Raw genomic sequence first — 16,349 nt, forward strand, 5'->3', positions numbered from 1 at the left:
GTACCTTCATAGTCAGAGGCAGCATGCTTCTGAATACCAGTTACTAGACACTGTAGGTGGGGAGAGTGCTCTTTCACTCAGGTCCTGCTTGCAGGCTTCCCATGGGCAGCTGGTTGGCCACTGTGAAAATAGGGTGCTGGATTAGATGGGCCATTGGCCTGATCCAACAGGCTCTTCTTATGTGCTTTTGGTCTTTCAGGGAGGCACCCCAAGAGATATGACTTGGGACTTTTCAGCTTTTCCTCTCAGACTCATTCACACGGGAGCTGAACCTTGCAATAAAGATGCAGCTTTTGCCATTGTGATAGATTTGCAAGGCTCACACTTCCAACCTTCAAATCTGCTGTTTTCCTTTCACACAAGTAGGCATTCCTCTGGAAAGGTTTGGTATCGCTGTTTCCTTGTGGCCCTGCCCCTAATCTTACATGCATACTTCCTCTGGAGTACCAATATTGCTAATAGAAAAGGGGAGGATTTTTTTGTCAGTTTCATTGTTTCTTGTCAATTGCATGCCTCTCCCTGCTGAAGCCAGAAGAGCATGGGGGTGCAATTGACATGAAACTGAATAGAGGGGGGAGTGAGTGAAAGGCAGTTTTTGTGGGCAGCAGAGAGAGAGGGAACTGGTGATGGGGCATAAGAGAGCCCACCCATTACAAAAACATAGAGGCAAAGTGCCTACACAGATGAGTGCAGTGAACCTGAGGCAGTTTTTCCTTTCCTTTTCGCATTAAAATATGATTGATTTGATACAGGAAAACTGTGTGATAGCTGCTGATTGCCTACAATGTCATGTGAAGCATGCAAATTAAATGGAGATGCAAGTAGCACCAATCTCACAGCAAGTTGCCATGTGAACCAGCCCTAACTAACACTAACAAACTCAGAAATTACTTGGGGGGGGTTGTCATTCTCCTGCAAGAGTCCCTATAGCATCAGGACTCCTCTTTAGGTATGTAGATCAGCCCATCCACAGGCCCATTAACTCCCAGACTGAGTTGGCCACAACTATTATCTTATGAAAGCAACTTGTTTGTGCAGGGGATCAGATTTCTCTGCTACAACTCCACCTGTACAAATTCCAAATCAGAGGCTGGAAAGGGAACCCAGAGCATTATTCATCTCAACTCCCCAATCCTATAACAATATGCATGTTTTGCAGCTTAGGAACACTGAGGCCTTAAGGGTTAAGCCATTAGCACCAGGACAGCTATCACAGAGAGTTTTTTTAAAAGAATTTTTTTCCGTTTTGTTTGCTAATGTTAAACTGTGAGCAATCAGAAATCCCTGCTGGTCTACAAATCACCCTCTCTTATATTTATTTTATTTATTTATTATTTGATTTATATCCCACCCTTCCTTCCAGCAGAAACCCAGGGCGGCAAACAAAAGCACCAAAAAGACTTTAAAATACATTAAAACAAAACATCTTTAAAAACATTTTTAAAAGCTTTCAAGACATCTTTTAAAAAAGGTTAAAAACATATTGTTTTTTTTAAAGTTTTAAAACATATTAAAAAGCAATATGTTATATGTTGGAAGAAGAGCAGAATGCAGATGTAACGCTCTCAAAATACAGTGTGGCTATAGCTCAGTGTGAGAGTGTTGTGTGCAAGCATCAAGGCAGACATAAATCACAACACTTTATTCTAAAATGAAAAGTAACCACCCCATAGCAAAATGAACATGTATGCCTAGGCCTAGCAATTTTGCATCCCATCTCTTTTTCTAGGCTGAGCCAGTCTTCAGCTGGCTATTATTCCCAGCTGTCTTAAAAGAAGATTTAAAGGGAAACTAAATTGCCACAAACAGCCCATGTTTTGTATGCAGAACTTTTCAAGTTCAGTCCCAGTCTGCAACTCTAGGAAGCCATTGCCAGTCACTGTAGATACCATTGAGATAGGTGGGGGAGTTCTTAAAGTAACAAGTTATTTTGTCCACTGGCATGATAAGCACAAACACTACAATAATTTTTAGCTTTTTTAGCCCTTTGATTGCAACATGGACCCCATCTGCACTATAAGTTAAAGCAGTATCATGCTATTTAAAACAGACATGGGTTCCCCCCAGAGAATCCTGGGAACTGTAGCTTGTTAAGGATGCTGAGAGGAGACCCCTATTCTCCTCATAGAGCTACAGTTTCCAAAGAGATTTAATAGTCAGTCCTTATTTATTAATTTTTTTATCTTTCTATTTATTTATTATTTGATTTATATCCTGCCCTTCCTCCCAGCAGGAGCCCAGGGAACTCTGGGAATAGTAGCTCTGTGAGGGGAATAGGGAGTCTCCTAAGAACTCTCAGCACCTTTACAGTTCCCAGGATTCTTATAAGAGCTTGGGGAGCTGTTCACAAACTATAGGCCAGTTTTTCCTAGTAACTTTAACAATAAATTAGCATCTCTAGATAAGGCTGGGAAAGACTGTCATGATTGCTATATCAGCTTATGTTTGGGAAGACTGTATATTACAAACAAACAAATGTCGAGACTATTCCCATGTCATCTAAACTAGCCTTCCCCAACCTGGTGCCCACCAGATGTTGGACTGAAGGACTGTAGCTCAGTGGTAGAGCTTTACATGCAGAGGATCCCAGGTTCAATCCATGGCATTGCTAGAGGTTTGCTCCTGTCTTCTTTTGATTGTCATCATTGCTGCGCTTCTCATTGAACTGCTTGTACTGGGAAGATCTGCTGCTGGGCATAATGAAGATGGCGGCGTAAGAGCTCGCTATGGCTGGAGCTCCGCCACCATATGTTTCTTTCAACACCTTTTAATCACCTTTTAGCGTTATTTTTGGGATCAGGAACGCCTCCCCTCCGTTTTATAACTTGCAATAAGTTTGGCTGTATTTTAATTTGTTTGTTTGTTTGTCTGTCTGTTGTTGTGTGAATGAGATTGAGTGAATGTGTGTTTGTGTTTATGTTGTTTAAGTGTTTTGCTGTATTAGATTTATTTTAAGATGTGCCTGGGAGAACATGCCTTGGGCCTCGCAGGGAGATTTTCGGGGGCCCCAATTAACGTTGTGACGGGTAATGGGAGGTATGGCGTTGGGAGGAGAACGTGCCAGGTAAGGGGAACTCGTCCCAGACAAGTTGTGTCTGTGCCTTGTTCCGGTTCTCCTCCTATCCACAGGACTGTTGGTTGTACTGTCAGCCAGCTCTCGGATCTCCAGGTGTTGCTTTTAAATGCTAGGTCGGTCGTTAATAACCCCCCCCTTATCCACGATTTGATTGTGGAGAAGGGTGCCGACCTTGTGTGTATTACCGAAACCTGGGTGGGTGAGCAGGGAGGAGTTGCTCTTTCCCAGCTTTGCCCACCTGGGTATTCGGTGCAGCACTGTGGTAGATCTGAGGGCCGGGGAGGCGGGGTTGCTGTGGTCTATCGGAGTTCTTTCTCTCTCACTAAGCACCCTGTCCAGACGGCGACTGGTTTGGAGTGTCTTCATCTTGTGCTGGGCCAAGGAGATAGATTGGGAATACTATTGGTGTACCGCCCACCTTGCTGCCCAATGGCTTCCCTAGCTGAGCTGACGGAGATAGTCTCGGAGGTATTGTTGAGATCCCCCAGACTTGTGGTACTGGGGGATGTCAACATTCATGCCGAGGCTGTCTTGTTCGGGGCAGCTCAGGACTTCATGGCCTCCATGACAACCATGGGGCTGTCTCAAGTTGCTACTGGCCCGACGCATGTATCAGGACATACTCTTGATTTGATCTTCGCCACTGGTCATGGAGATGGTGATCTGAGGGTGGGGTATTTTTCATCTACTCCATTGTCATGGACAGATCACCGCTTGCTGAGCTTTAGACTCACGGCAACCCTTTCCCTCTGCAGAGGTGGGGGACCTATTAAGTTGGTCCGCTCCCGGAGGCTTATGGATCCTGTTGCTTTCCAGAGCGCTCTGGGAGTTTTTCCGGCTGATAGCACTGGTGCTCCTGTCGAGGCCATGGTCGATCTGTGGAATGCGGAGATGACCCGGGCCATTGACATGATCGCTCCCATGCACCCCCTTCAGTGCAGAACTCAAACAGCACCGTGGTATACCCCGGAGCTGAGAGTGATGAAGCAAGAGAGAAGGAGGCTAGAGTGCAGGTGGAGGCGAACTCCTGACGGATGTAGTCATTCTTTGGTGAGTGCTTCCACTAAGTTGTATGTAAAAGCGGTTAGGGCGGCAAAAAAGTCATATTTTGCTGCCACCATTAGATCATCTCTTTGCCGCCCAGCGGAGCTTTTTAGGGTGGTACGAGGGCTTTTACATTCTGGCCCTCCTGATACTAAGGAAACATCGGAAGCTCGCTGCAACGAATTTGCAGAGCACTTCCAGGATAAGATTGCTTGCATCCGTCGGGACTTAGTCTCTGATGTTATGACAGATGACTCCATTGAAGTGTCCAGAGCGCAGTCTTGTCCTTCATTGTTGGATGAGTTTCAGTTGGTGCAGCTCGAGGAAGTGGACAAGGTGCTTGGAATGGTGCGGGCGACCACGTCTGCCCTTGATCCTTGCCCATCTTGGGTGGTGAAGGCCAGCAGGGCTGTAACCACCGGCTGGGCCAAAGAGGTGATAAATGCCTCCTTGAGAGAGGGAGTAGTCCCTGGTAGTCTCAAGGAGGCAGTAGTGAGACCTCTTCTAAAGAAACCTTCTTTGGACCCAGATATTTTGAACAACTATAGACCGGTGGCGAATGTCCCTTTTTTGGGCAAGGTCCTGGAGCGGGTGGTCGCCGGCCAGCTCCAGGCGCTCTTGGATGAAACCGATTATCTGGATCCGTTTCAATCCGGTTTTAGGCCTGGTTTTGGCACTGAAACAGCCTTGGTCGCCCTGTATGATGACCTTTGTCGGGAGAGGGACAGGGGGAGTGTGACCCTGTTGATTCTCCTTGATCTCTCAGCGGCGTTTGATACCATCGACCATGGTATCCTTCTGGGGAGGCTCGCGGAGTTGGGAGTTGGGGGCACTGGTTGGCAGTGGCTCTGCTCCTACTTAGCGGATCGTCGCCAGAAGGTAGTGCTTGGGGAACATTGCTCGACACCCTGGACTCTCCATTGTGGAGTCCCTCAGGGGTCGGTCTTGTCCCCCATGCTCTTTAACATCTACATGCAGCCTCTGGGTGCGGTCATCAGGAGTTTTGGAGTGCGTTGCCATCAGTACGCTGATGACACGCAACTCTACTTCTCCTTTTCACCTTCTTCAGGTGAGACTGTTGATGTGCTGAACCGTTGCCTGACCGCGATAATGGACTGGATGAGAGCTAATAAACTGAAACTTAATCCAGACAAGACTGAGACACTGTTGGTGAGCTCTTTACCTGCCCAGATGGTGGATGTTCATCCTGTTCTAGATGGGGTTACACTCCCCTTGAAGGAACAGGTTCGTAGCTTGGGGGTCCTTTTTAACCCTTCCTTGTCGCTTGAGGCTCAAGTGGCCTCGGTGGCACGGAATGCGTTTTACCATCTTCGCTTAGTAGCCCAACTACACCCCTATCGGGACAATGACGATCTCACCTCAGTTGTTCACGCTCTGGTAACCTCTAGACTGGACTACTGTAATGCGCTCTACGTAGGGCTGCCCTTGAAGACCGTTCGGAAACTTCAGCTAGTGCAAAATGCGGCAGCCAGGTTGTTAACGAGGACCCGCTGGTCTGCGCATATAACACCTGTCCTGGCCCGCCTGCACTGGCTGCCTATTTGTTTCCAAGCCAGATTCAAGGTGCTGGTTTTGACCTATAAAGCCTTACACGGTGTGGGACCACAATACCTTGTGGAACGCCTCTCCCGCTATGAACCTACCCGTTCACTTCGTTCAATATCCAAGGCCCTCCTCTGGGTACCAACTCATCAGGATGCCCGGAGGATTGTTATTAGATCTAGGGCCTTTTCTGTGGTGGCCCCCGAACTGTGGAACAGCCTACCTGTGGAGATACGCCTGGCGCCTTCGGTACTTTCTTTTAGGCACCAGGTTAAGACCTGGCTATACTCCCAGGCATTTTAATGTTCAATGTGTATCATTTAATTTTTTTTTTTGTTTAACTTGTTGCTGATTTTATTGTAATTTTATTGTAATATTGTATTTTAATCTTGTTTTGTTCACCGCCCAGAGAGCTATTCGCTATGGGCAGTTTAAAAATGAAATAAATAAATAAATAATAAATAAATAAATAATCTCTGAAACCCTGGTGAGTCACTGCCAGTTAGTGTAGACAGTAGTGGGTTAGATAGACCAATACTCTGACTCAGTAAAACACTGTTCTTCAACCTTGGGTCCCCAGTTGTTGTTGGACTACAACTCCCATCAAACCTAGCTGGCTTAGCAAATGGCAAAGGATGATGGGAGTTGTAGTCCAATAACATCTGGGGCTCAAGACTGAAGAACAGTGCAGTAGAAGACAGTTTCCTATGTTTCTAACTCCCATCATCCATGGTCTTTGGCCGTGCTGGCTGGGGCTGATTGGAGCTGTGGGCCACAATATCTGGGAAGCCAAGGTTACGTTTTAAATGGCTTCTGCCTTGTAGGGCTTAAAAAATAAATGCCTTGAACCCCAAGGTCCACCTTCCAGAGCCAGGTGCAAAATAATGGTTTGGGAAGAGGGCATATGCCTGCAGCACAATCCTTTGCATGTTTACTTTAAAGTAAACCTCTAGCAAATGTGTTTAGAATTGTAGCCTTAAAGCGGACTATTGAGGCCTCTGAACACATGCTTGGCTCACAAGTCTTGACACCTCAATTCAACTGATCCACCCCCCCCAAAAAAAAGCCCTTTCAGCATCTCAGTTTAGGGGGAAGGAAGCTTTCAGTTCAGTTTCCATTTAGAGGCAAACTTTAATCATTTATGTTCCCCCAAATAATATGCTATCCAAAACGCAGCCATCCTTCAACATTCACACATCTCTGAATTTTGCAATGCAGTTCTCCAGTATATGCCGTTACCTGCATATGCTGAGGTAAAGAGTGCATAAAAATGCATATTTCTGAAAATAACATACAAAAATGCATTATATTAGGGTAAATGTTTTACAAAAATGTATATATTGGGGAAAATTGCATCCAAATATGAGGCAAAATTGGCATCAAAATGCTAATGGAGTTTCATGAGGACTTTTTAAAATGCAAACTGATGTGGAAATGTGAATTGAATGTACGTTTGGGGGGGAAATGAGAAATGGAGAGAAACCAAAACGGACATATTGACCCATCCCTACAGGCTGGAAACCTAACTGGAGCACTTCTGGTAGGTGGTGAGGATATGTTACATTTTGTTGCAGATCCCACATGTTATCCCTTATTTCCCCACCCCCAAATCCACAATAACCAATCCTAAACCTGTTGCTGTGCTCAGGATAACAAGATGCAGCTGTGAACATCTGAAGTAAAAAAACCCAAACAAATCCACAGATTTGTCTGATCTCTGCTGCATCCCAAAGTGGAATGGTCCTGACAGACTTTTGCCACAGAATTTTGCTAAGCATATAACTCAACTCTCTGTTGTTTTGCAGAGCTCACAGCACAGCGTGTTCTAGTATATCAATATGTTAGGTCTCCCAGTTCAAACAGAAACCTTCATCAGCACAAATGCTCAGGATTTGGAGTTTAAGGCATAATCCAGAGTTGGTAGGTGTTATCATTCAAGTGGATGAGTATTTTGGTTCTTTAAAGTTTACTGGCTGGTGAGGGGGAAGGGAAACCCGGTTCACATAATTTCCTGGTGGCTATGGATTTTCTCTGTGTGGTTTAGGAGTTTATTGCCATCTTCCCCCTGCCTTCTCTATGTAGGTAATGTTTGTCAGGGCTCTATGGCTAGGGCTGTACACAAAGACCAAATTTGCAGATTCCTCTTTTTCAAAAAAGTGAGTAGAGGGGGAATATTGATCTGGCCTTCATGCAAACAGCCCTAAACGTGGAGCCCTTGTGTCAGGTGACGAGTGCATGGTGGAAGTTGAATGTACCCCCACCCACTGCATCCTCAAGGCGCCCAGAGCTCATGACCTCTGTGCAGCCGCTTGATTTCCTATGAAGCCAATTCTTCCCTTAGAAGGTAGATCTAGCAGCATTGTGTTTTCTCTTCCCCACCCTTGTTTCAGAGGACTGAAAAACATCATCTCGTTATTGATGTTTTTAAAGAAGGAAGCAATTTACCAAGATTGTCCTCTGCCTGTTGCCACTGACATATAGCTGTGACAGTGGGAACACAGTGAAAGTCTGAGGAAGCAGGAAGCCATTGAGGACATGGGCAGCAAGAAAGGGAGCAAGACATGTTTATTCTTTATTTTCCTCCAAGTCCATAGTTATGGTTTGTTTCTGCTGCAAGCTCTTTGGTCTCATTTATGGGGTTTTTTCTCTTTCCTTGTGTCTAGTAAGAGAGGACAGCTATTAGAGATGAGTGAGAACACTGTCTGAGTTCTACAGACTAATCCTCGGTGGGGGTTGGTCCATTAGGGCTACTGGGGTACTGTCCCACCAACCCTGCTCTGCTCCCAGCCAACCCTCACTTGCTACTTCCTTACTTAAAACCACACCAGGGGAGTAGCACTGCCTATCAGTTTCCTCAACCTTTGTCTCAATTTTGCCCTTGTAAAACTCAGCAGGAGGACAAAGCTAGAATTAGTTGGCTCTGCTTCCACCTACTTTCGAGCTGTCTGCCTTCCACCCCACCAGCTCCAGTGCTAATCCCTTTCCCAAATCTTTGGGAATGCTACAGTTAATCTGATGGGCAGGGCTGCATATGCACTGTGATTTCCATCTGGATGATGGAAAACTCACAGAATGTGGCACTGGATACAGAATTTAGCTTCCTTAGACACTCAGCTTTCTTCTTTTAAGGACAAGTTTCTGGTCCTTATGGTTGTGAATATATCTATGGCTATGGAAATCTTAGAAGCCAAAGGGGTGACTGGACAAGTGTATCCAGTGTTTTAACAGGTGTTGTATTTGATTAAACTCTAAGTCCAGATACTAAACAAGACTGTACAGATAAGCAAATGAATTGCCATAGCTGGGTATTATGCAAAGGACGAGTCCTGTGGTTTGGCCAATAAATAACACTCCTGCCAAGGTGCCCAGAGCTACAGACATGAGAACAACTTTTTCTGAAATAACTCTTGTAGCCATCGCTTTGTCGGAGTATTGTTTGATTTAACTACCACGTGTCCTTGTAAGTCATTTCTCTTTGCCTTTCACCTTGGGAAGAGAAATAAATCTCTTTGCAGTGCTTTTGGGTAATAAATCGGCTTGGGTTTTGGCAAGAAAGAGTACATGCCTTACAAAGGCACATTCTTTTAAACACATTTTGCAGCTTTGAAAAATAGCAATGCACATTAAAAAAAAGCTTCTGCGCATGTGTGTGTTTTCCCTGTTGAGGCATTAGAAATAGGAGTTGGTTGAGGCAATGGTGGTTGCTTACTCTCTAGCCATTTGCCAGAATTAGGCACAAAACCAGATAAAAATTCCAGTTGAGCTGTTTTGCTGTTGCCACAGCAAATGTCACGTCCATCAAATTGAGGGCTATCTCTTGAGAAATATCTGGTGAACCTATCGTGGATCTTCCCTATCTTGGGTAAGCGTTGGTTGTGAGTCCTTTTCTGTCATGTAATAAATACCAGAACTCATTGTACAAAGCTGAAATATGCAACACGTGAAATTGTGTCTGATGGAGAGGGAACCCCACCTAGAAGGAACAAGAGAATTGAGCCTGGCTCTAGTTGGGTGAGGGGCAGAAAGAGTTTCCCTCAAGTCAAATGGGATGTTTGAATGTCGCTGCAGCAGTATATTTGAAGGTCAAAACAGTGAAACACAGAAGATACATGACAAGATCCCCTGACATTTTGGGCTTCCCCAGACATCTTTTTTCCTGTGCATTCATGATGATTTGTGCTCATAATGGTGTCGGGATAGTTACTCACAAACGCACTTTCAATACTATTTGTCCCTGCAAAAGTTTTGGGGTAGGCAGACTGCCTTGTTTCCAGTTGGTGCATGCCCCGTAGCTTCCTGCTGAAATCGTGTAACTTTTCATACCGCAAATGTTCTGGGGCTCGCTTGTTTGTTTTGTCTCACTTTTGTTGTGCTGTAGTGCAAGAGCGCCCCTCCAGATGGCTATAATGAGGTAACACTGGGGAAGTATCACTGAACAACTACAGAAACAACTACATAAAGCGGAACTATGTGTGGATGGTCCAGTATAATCCACCACTAATGCACTATTATTGCATCAATGACATGATGCAGAATATACCCACGGGGGGGGGGGGGAACCAGCCCATCTGTTTTCACTTAAAAGTACACGTGCAAGGGGTGTGCGCGAACTAAGTTGAAACAGCAGTGCTGGGAGAAGGGATTTTAAACACTCACACCCATGCAGTTTCCCTGATCTAAACCACACATGTTCCCCCAAAAGGTACTATTAGGTCCACAGTGCAAAAAATGCAGGTACCTAATATTTGTTCCACTGTAGGACAAATAGAGGGGTGCAGTTTTGATCAGGGAAATGGTATGCTGTGGGGTGGAAGAGGGGAAATCCTCTCCCAACGTTGCTGCTCTGATCAAATTGAAACCCCTTGTGGCTGCTCTTAAGTAAAAATAGAAATGTCAGGAGTTCCTATCATGGACCTCCTACATCTTCTGTATAGGCTGGAGGCATTTCGAATAAGCAAACCCAACGCCTACCATTGCCACTGTGTCCTCTTTCATTCAGAAAAGCCAGCCTGTGCAACAGATGGCACGTGTCTCACTGCACAGAGGTTTCAATATATCCATATTTTCAAATCAAGCTGACAGCCGTATCGTAAGAAAATGATACTTATTTTGTAGCCAGCCAATGCTACAAATGCAGCCCCATCCCCCAGGGGAGGAATGGCTAATGGCGCTAGGACTCTCGTGTGGGGAAGGGCTGTGAAGCTTATAAAATGCTTCGTGCTTCGTTGAAGCTTTTTGTTTGGGGATAGGAAATGTCTTTGCTTAAGTCGCAGCACGCTTAAGATAAGCATGAAAGTCAGTGGTCGTTCACCGGTCTGATCTGGCAGCAGTGAGTTCCACAGCTCAGCAGAAGCAAGGATAATCAGCAACAGACTAAGGACGTTTTTAAAAAAGAAAAGAGATGAGGAGCAGCTTAGAAAGAAGGCGAGATTCCTGTTCTCTATAGCACACCTTGGGGGGGGGGCTCAGAGACCTGTAATGGTTCTTTTCTCCAGGTTCCGCGTGGGATGTTCTCATCCCAGGATCCCTTTTGCGATAAGCAGCCCTTATAACTTCTCTCTGCTTTCCTTGACTCGCCACTGAAGCTTATAACCTCAGACTCACTCCCTCAGCTGCTTCTCTTTCACAGCTGTTCCTCTCAAAGCTGTCTCACTGTGCCTCTCTGTTTTGTCTCTATAACTACGTTTCCCTCTGTCTTTGCTGGGGCAGAGGTTCTCCCCCTCTTTGCTCTTTCTCTCTCCTTTGTTGCTGTCCACGTACCAACAGCCCCTTCTCCTCATCTTCCTCCCTGTGGTTTTTTTGCACCTACTGCTGTGGCTGTCACAGGCTTTTATCAGGCTGCAGTGAGGGTGCAAGGGCGTCGCCCGTGCTGTATTTGCAGCGTGCCACTCCCAGTCCCTTACCCACCATCCGGAGGAGGGCAACATAGATGGTGAAGGGACCCGGAGACCAAATCCTGTGAGGAAAGGTTGAAGGAGCCGGGTATCTTTAGCCTGGAGAAGAGATGGTTAAGAGGCAATATGTAGCAGTGTTCAGGTATTCCGAGGGCTGTCACAAAGAGGATGGGCCAAATTTGTTTTCTGTTGCTCCAAAGGGTAAGACATGAACCAACGCGTTGACATGACAAGAAAGGGGATTTCGACTAAACATTAGGAAGAAGTTCTTGACGGCGCAAGCTGTTCAGCATTTGAACAGGCTGCCCCAGAAGGGGGTGGACTCTAGGAACACAGGAAGCTACCTTAAAAGTTACTTTTTTAAACTACAACTCCCACCAGCCCAATCCAGTGGCCATGCTGACTGGGGCTGATGGGAGTTGTAGTTCAAAAAAAGTAACTTTTCCACCTTATACCGAGTCAGATTGTTGGTCCATTTAGCTCCGTATTGTCTACACTGACTGGCAGCAGCTCTCCAGGGTTTCAGACAGAGGACTCTCCCAACCCTATCTGAAGATGCTGAGAATTGAACTTGAGACCTTCTGCATGCAGAGCATATGCTCTAACACTGAGCTTTCCAACACTGGAGGCCTTCAAGAGGCAGCTGGACAGCCACCTGTCGGGAATGCTTTAACTTGGATTCCTGCATTGAGCAGGGGGTTGGACTCGATGGCCTTATGGGCCCCTTCCAACTCTATGATTCTATGAGCTAAAGGCCTTCCCTTTATTAGACTCTCCTTTGTTAGAGGCATTTAAGCAGAGACTGGATGGCCACCTAAAAGGGATATGGTAGCAGTGGGTTTCCTGCATCAAGAGGGAGTTGGATTGGATGTGCTTTGAAGTTCCTTTCGACTCCGTTGTAGAATTCCCTGCATATATAAAACTAGTATATTAGGGAGAAGTCTAACCTGGAACCTTCTCCCTGGTGTGCTAGTCATGGACATAGATTATTATGATTTATTTAGTTGGTAAAACGAATGGTTTTATTTATTTATTTTTGACCTAGCAAAACTTTTCAGTCTATAAGATTCCTAGAATAGTTTCTACTCCCAGAATGCTGTGAGTATGGATGGTTGGTATTCAGTGCTATCCCTACTCAAAGTAGGCCAATGAAGTTATTAGACATGAGTTACTTAGGTTCATTCATTTCAGTGGGTCTATTCTGAGTAGGACTTAGTTAACTGCAACCCTATGCTGGTAGCAGTGAGTATTGAACAAGTAAGAGCTATAGCTCCTAATCCTTGTGGATTGGCCCACCTTTGGAACGAGTAGTTGACCCAGTAGAAAATACCATTGGTTTCCTCCATGTCTGTGAGTCAAGTCAGCTCAGATGTTGGCGGTAAGATGGGGGATTTTGATTTCTTGGTTCAGTGTGAAATAGTGCTTCTTATATTACTGCTTCTACATCTGCGATTTTAAACCCCAGACGTTTATATGTTTTAGTCCAGCTGTGAACTAGGAAGTAAATCATCACAGTACTTTCTTTCCTCAGCCCTGAGGTGTTTACGCTTAAAGGCAAGTAAAATTGTCCAAGACTGAAGGTGAAGTTGCTTCAACAAAGGACATTTTTTCAGCGGTGTCACTAGCGGGAGTGCGGGGGGGGGCGGACCTCTGGTGCACGCCCTCCCAGGTGCATGGACGGGGGTGGCTGGTTTTGCACACGTGCGCACGCACTCACCACGCACTCCAGGCTGGTGGTGGGAGGCCTGTCCCGGCTTCACCGCCAGCGAGCGGGCGCCTGCTTTTGGTCTCGCCTGCCCGCCTCCAAGGAGGAGTTGGCTGTGCCAACCCGGAGCACTTCTCGGCTCCTTTGCCAGGCAACGGCGTGGGGTGGGGTGGCTCTGGGTGTCACCCCCCTCAGGGTGTCACCCGGGTGCGGTCTGCACCCTCCGCACCCCAGTAGTGACGCCCCTACATTTTTTGAGTCCGTGTGATAAGAAATTGTCCATTTATTTGCTGGCAGATGATCCTGCCCAGTCATTCTTTTGAATAAAGAGGGCAGGACATAAACAGGTACAGTAGGGACACACTTTTTGGCATTCCGCTAATACAGCGGCTTTCAATTAGAGTAAGGCCCCACTCATACAGCGCTTGTTCTGCTTTTACGGCGTTTTTCAGGCGTTGGGCACATTTTATTGACGGAGTTCCGCTTTTTGGCGGGTTTCGCTTTTCAGCGGGTGTCTGGAACGTAACCCGCCTATGAGTGAGGCCCTACTGTATGAGAATGTGCTTGCTTTTTGTGATGCTAAGGGAGTCTTGGTGCTTTAATTCAGCTATTCAAAGAAACAGTCTTCAGCAGTCCTTCTAAGAAAACTAAACCTCTGATTACTGCAGCAGGCTATAAACACTGTGTGTATTCAATTTAGCAATTCCTCTGGGAATAAGTGTTTTGATTTCATTTTGTTTTGTTACCCGACCCCCACCTTGCTTATGCCCCTGTTTGTCATGGTGTAATGTTGCTCATTGGGCTCTTCCTCCCCCCCACCCGCCCTTTTCCTCCCCCCCCCTTGTTTTTGCAGTATCTTCTCTGGAGACCCAAATATATGGCTGTATTCAACATTATGGTAAAAAAAAATATTAGGAAGTGAAACATCACACCTGAGGTGTTTAATGCTTAGCCACCAGAAGAAGAATAAAGTTGCCTAAGACTATAGGTGAAGTTGCTTCAACAAAAGGACTTTTTTTTTTTGCAGTATCCTCTATGAAGATCCAGATATTTGTGTCATACTACATTCAACATTATGTTAGACTAGCCTTCCTTAACCTGGTGCCCTCCAGTTGTGCTGGTTGGGGCTGATGAGAGTTGTAGTCTGAATCATCTGAAGGGCAGCAGGCTGGACAAGGCTATACTAGACCATGGTTGCTTGGGCCTGCAGCTGTGGTCAGTATTAACCACATTTGGTTTAAACAAGCCAGCTTCAGAACCAGTGGTTTAAAGTTGGCTTGTTTAAAATCAGGGTAGCCAACATAGTTTAACACCAGGGATAGCCAGTGTGCTACAGGTGATATTGGACCCTGGTGCCCTCCAGATGTTGTTGGACTACAGCTGCCATCATTCCTGACTACTGGCCATGCTTGCTGGGGCCAATGGGAATTGGAGTCCAATAATATCTGGAGGACATTACATTGCCCTCTGTTTTAAATTAACCATAGTTAAATGTTAACGACATGTTATCAGTCCAAACTGTGTAACAGTGCTTAAACAAAAGCTTACTAACTCCCCCTCCTAACTGTATGGGGGGGGAAGCAAAGTGCACAACTCCAAGGTTTGTTGCAGCTCATTCCTGCTTCTGCACATCATGATAAACCATGGTTTAGTGTGACATGTGAACACAGCCTCTGTATCAGTTGTACACGCTTCTACTAGGTGGGGTGAAGTCGAATCATTTTTTCCACTTTCCACTTTATTTCCCCCTTTTGAAAAGTGAGGTTTATATAAATTTGTGAGAGAGGTGTTGAGAGAGAAATTATGTGCTCTCTCTTGTGAAAAAACTAAACTACCCCAAGAACCCAAGAACCATTGTGCATGCAAATAATTAGACAGCAGGTATTGGATGAACCAAGGAAGTGGAAAGAATATGTTATTCTTTCAGTGACAACTTCAAATGCTTAGGTTTAATTAGTAGTAGGGCATGAGGATACAGGGGTTGTGCCAAAGGCTTGACAGAGGGGGGGTATTGAAAGGAAGGTGAAGAGCTGGTATCATGGAGCCATTCTGGGAGACAGTTCCAGGCGTAAGAGACAGCAAGACCAGCATGGGCCAAACACGTGAGTGGCACAGCAGTTCCATGAGTAGCTACAGGTAAGAAAGTAGCCACCTTGCGCTCTTCCATTTCTACGTTCCCAGTTGATCTCCAGGTGCCAATCTAAGAATCTGGGAAGCTGCTATCTGGGTTGTCCTAAAACAGCCAATGTGGTGCCCTCTAGATGTTGGCGTACCGTTCCTACCATCCCTGGCCATTGGCTGCGCTGGCTGAGGCTGATGGGGGTCAGAGTTCAACAACACCTGGAGGTCACCTTGATAGCTAACCCTGCCCTAAGACAAACTACTTAATATGAAGTAACAGGGATGACACACACACAGTCCAGGGAGCAATTAATTACTTTTGGGAGGAGGGGTGAGTGCTCAGGCATTTATTTTCTGGGCCGCGATGCACTCCACAGGACAGCCTTGGAAGGCTTCCCACGATGAAGGGAAGGGAAGCAATATTTTAGTAGTAACCAAGAAGCAAGTATATTTAATCCAGGCCCTTAAGATTGTATTTGATGTGGACATTCTAGCAAGGTATACTTTATAGCGTTCTGAAACATAGCTTGTTAATGTGATCTGCTCCACATTGCCTTATTGGCTTTGGATGTCCATTCTCCTCCCGTTCCATTTCTGCACATGCAAGGCTCCCAAGCTGTGTAGCTGTTTCTCTCTGCATTTTATCAAAATCAGTCTTGGCAGAGATAGTGGGTTGCTGACAGCGGATGACACGATTGGCTAAACCTTCCAAACTTGGATGTGAGCCGTATTAATGTTATAATACTTGAGTTTCTTCCCAGAAGCATTATTACCAAATAATAACCCCAGAGGAGAATGTTGGCGGAGCTCTCTTGGAAATGTCCTACATGCTGCCTAGGGCTGATGGGAGTTGTAGTTCAAATCATCTGGAGGGCACCAGGTTGGCAAAAGCTGTATTAGACCTTTACAGAAGGCGAGTAAGAGGAGACATAGTAGAGGTATATAA

At 45.7% G+C, this 16,349-nt stretch overlaps 1 protein-coding gene across 2 annotated transcripts in view; it reads left to right on the forward strand.

Annotated features, from left to right (window-relative positions):
* Positions 1 to 16,349, forward strand: part of GPRIN3 (GPRIN family member 3) — a 62,523-nt gene that overhangs the window by 31,177 nt on the left and 14,997 nt on the right. The window contains exon 1 of one of the 2 annotated variants that reach the window (XM_061583029.1): positions 7,411 to 7,603. The exons of the other annotated variant lie outside the window; for it this stretch is intronic. The gene's annotated coding sequence lies outside the window, so the exon portion shown is untranslated. Of the gene's footprint in view, positions 1 to 7,410; positions 7,604 to 16,349 lie in introns of those variants that run through there. 2 annotated transcript variants of the gene reach the window in all.

The sequence above is a fragment of the Rhineura floridana genome, chromosome 9, assembly GCF_030035675.1.
Source record: "Rhineura floridana isolate rRhiFlo1 chromosome 9, rRhiFlo1.hap2, whole genome shotgun sequence".
Taxonomy (NCBI): Eukaryota; Metazoa; Chordata; class Lepidosauria; order Squamata; family Rhineuridae; genus Rhineura; species Rhineura floridana.